Source organism: Crocuta crocuta, unplaced genomic scaffold (genome assembly GCF_008692635.1).
Source record: "Crocuta crocuta isolate KB4526 unplaced genomic scaffold, BGI_CrCroc_1.0 scaffold1307, whole genome shotgun sequence".
Taxonomy (NCBI): Eukaryota; Metazoa; Chordata; class Mammalia; order Carnivora; family Hyaenidae; genus Crocuta; species Crocuta crocuta.
In genome coordinates this window covers 215,932-218,796 of record NW_027533394.1, presented here as the reverse complement: position 1 = coordinate 218,796, position 2,865 = coordinate 215,932, and the positions used below count along the sequence as shown (strand labels likewise).

The 2,865-nt window shown below is 56.5% G+C and overlaps 1 protein-coding gene across 1 annotated transcript in view; it reads left to right on the top strand.

Annotated features, from left to right (window-relative positions):
- Positions 1-2,865, top strand: part of IQSEC2 (IQ motif and Sec7 domain ArfGEF 2) — a 77,012-nt gene that overhangs the window by 1,566 nt on the left and 72,581 nt on the right.

Below are 2,865 nucleotides of genomic sequence, written 5' to 3'. Positions count from 1 at the left end.
GGAACTGCAGCCCACCCTGGCCAGGGGAGCAAAGATGGAGGCCAGGCCCTTGGCTAGTTCCTCAAAGACCACCCCCTCTCCACCCAATTAAAGAGCTCCCAGGAAGGAAGTCTACAGATTTTCCCTCTTGTTGGATCAGTGCCAGTTTCTGTGCTGGGGTCCTTGTGTCTGCCTATTTGGGACACCTTGGGTTGGTGGGACATGGGCTGGGTCCACTTCTTCCATGCAGATACTACTGTGAGCTGGTTAGGATAAATGTCAGGCTAAGAGAGTCAAGGGCACGCAGGCTCACAGAGCTGCCTTAAAGGCCCCCTGATTTCTCTTTTGCTGTATTGGAAAGAACAGCACTGAACTGAACTGGGAGTCAGGACACCCAGGTCCCCCTTCTAGCTGTGCTGCAGATTGACTTTGTGACCTTGACTGAGTCCCTTCCTCTCTCAAGCCATCAGTTTCCCCCATACCTGATCTGCCTCGAATGCTCTTTAAGACCCCCCGGCTTAGATTTGATGGTTCTGTGACTAATCCAGCCACACTACAGAGCAAGTCTGAAGTCCTGTAGCGAATGGACAGCCTTCCCCCTCCTCTCACTGCTCAGCTGGTCCTACCATGTGCCACAACCAGTGGAGTGTCTCTTGGAGGCTGGGCTGGGGGTGGGGAAGCCTTCTGCCTCAGGAAATCTGCCGGGAGACAGCTCTCTGCAACTCCCCCGTGGTGAGGCAGCAGGCTGGGGTGCTGGGTTGAGATGGCTGGGCCCCAGGAGCAGCAGCTGCAGCTCGAGGCCTTGGCTGGGCTCCACTGCAGTGCACCCTCGGCTGGGTTTCGGTGTGGACTGCCCCAGAGTAGTCCCAGGGCAAGGGAGATGGGTTCTCCTGTCCAGGCATGGTTGCTGGGAGCCCATTCCCAGTGGACTGACCATGTGCAGCTTGGGGCCCCACCCTGGGGGAAAGGTCCAGATCAACCAAGCAGAGCTGTTTCTGGAGAGGGCCACGGTGGGGTGGGAACAGGAGATTGGAGCCCGCTGTGGTCCTTGAGCCTGGCCGTGGAAGACTTTTCTAGAGTGGTCAGGCCTGTGACCGAGGAAGCAGGCTCATTATGTGTGGCTCCAGGGAGCAGAACCAGGAGCAGTGGGAAATTTGGGGGTAAATCAGGGAGAACTTTCCAACCTGGCTGCCTGGTGATGCAGAGGACTGACTCAAGAGGTGGGGGTGGGAGCTGGCTGGACATGTCCAGCAGGGGCCCGGTGGGTGTTGGGAAGAGCTGGAGAAAGCACCATTCCTGAAATGGCTGTAAAGTCTACTGAAGTGACCTGGGTCTTCCCAGATACCAGGATTCCATTACCCTCAGATTCTCCATCCTGCAGACGTGAATCTCTTGGCTGGCTGGAAGCCCATTTGCTCTTGAGCTCTGTGCTTCTGCCATCCGCACAGGCCTGCCTCTCAGTCTGTCCCTCTTTTGTGCACCCTCCAGGCTGCTCGTCGGATTTCTTTGCCTCACGTTTCCTACTGGATTAATAAGGGGGTTTAGGTAGTACTTTGAATTTCCCCTATCCACATATTAAGTACTTGCACATCCATTATTGCTTCTTTTGGGCTTCACCACAGGCCCTGTGCAGTGAGCACTTGCAACTCCATTTTAGAGATGGGGAAACTGAGGCCCCAAGATGAAAGGATTTTGCCCAAGGTTACGCTGCTAGTTCCTAATGGAGCTGGGACTAGAACCCAAGTGCACCTGTGTCTGAGACCTGTCATTTTTCCACTAGAGCTTTCCAACCCACAGGAGCCTCTTGGCTTCAGGGTCTGGCCAGGTCACAAACTCCGAGAGGCCAGGCGAGCCTTAAGTATCGAAAGGATTGGAGAAAGAGGAGCTGACTCTGGGATGAGTGGCGGAGTCAAGGGGTGGGGGTGGGGGGGAGAAGGCTGTGTCTCCCTCCTTTCCGCTCTCCCTCGCCGCCAAGCATCCAGAGGGCCTGTTGATGCAGTAGCCATTGCTGCCACCACAGCTGCTGGAGAGACTCCCCTGCAAGGCCTGTTCTGGGTTTGTAAGGAGTGGGTGAGAAGGCTGCCGCTGGCAGCCAGGGCAGGCAGGGTGGGAGTTTAGCAGCAGAGGCTGCAGCACTGGGGGAGGATCAGTAGAGTGGGTACAGGCTAGGCGTTCCTGGTCCCCACACTCCCTCTGGTGGAGGAAGAGAGGAGAGAGGGGTCTGGGCCCCAGCTGCCGCTTGTTGAGGGCCCCTTGCGCCCAGGGACTTATTTACTCCTCCCTACACCCTGCACATCCAGCACCACAGTCCACATTTTACAGCCGAAGAATCCGAGGGGCTCAGAGAAGTGAAGCGACACACCAGGGGTCACATTACCCCTAAGACAAACTCTTCATCCTGTGAACTTTCCCTCTGCTGCGGTTGCTAGCCGCTGTCGTGTCCACCCCCACCCATGTCATACCCCCAGGATTCCCACATCCTCCCGCACTGTCTCATCTGGACGGTTTCCCGGATGCCAGTATGCCTTGTGCTGTGCTCTGGGTGTGGCCTTCTTAGTGCAGCAGAGAGCGAGATGAGGCTCAACCTCCTTCTGGTCACTGGTCTTCTGTATGTGACGGCTTTGCTTGCCTGTTTGTTTGTTTGCAGCTGCTGGTCTCCACCGGTGGTCAGGTGTTTTTTTCCCCCCACAAATGCCCCCCCACCCTCAGATGCTTAGAGAAGAGCTCTGTTTTCGTTGTTGATCTTGGCCTGGCCCCCCCTTGCAGTTCTGGCGCCTGGAATGATTTACTGTGGTGCTGGGGGGGCCACTGCTGAGTTGCTCCACACTGAAGAGAGCTGTATTTCCCATGCTTTGTGCATGGGCCCGGCTCTGGCTCTGCTGTAGG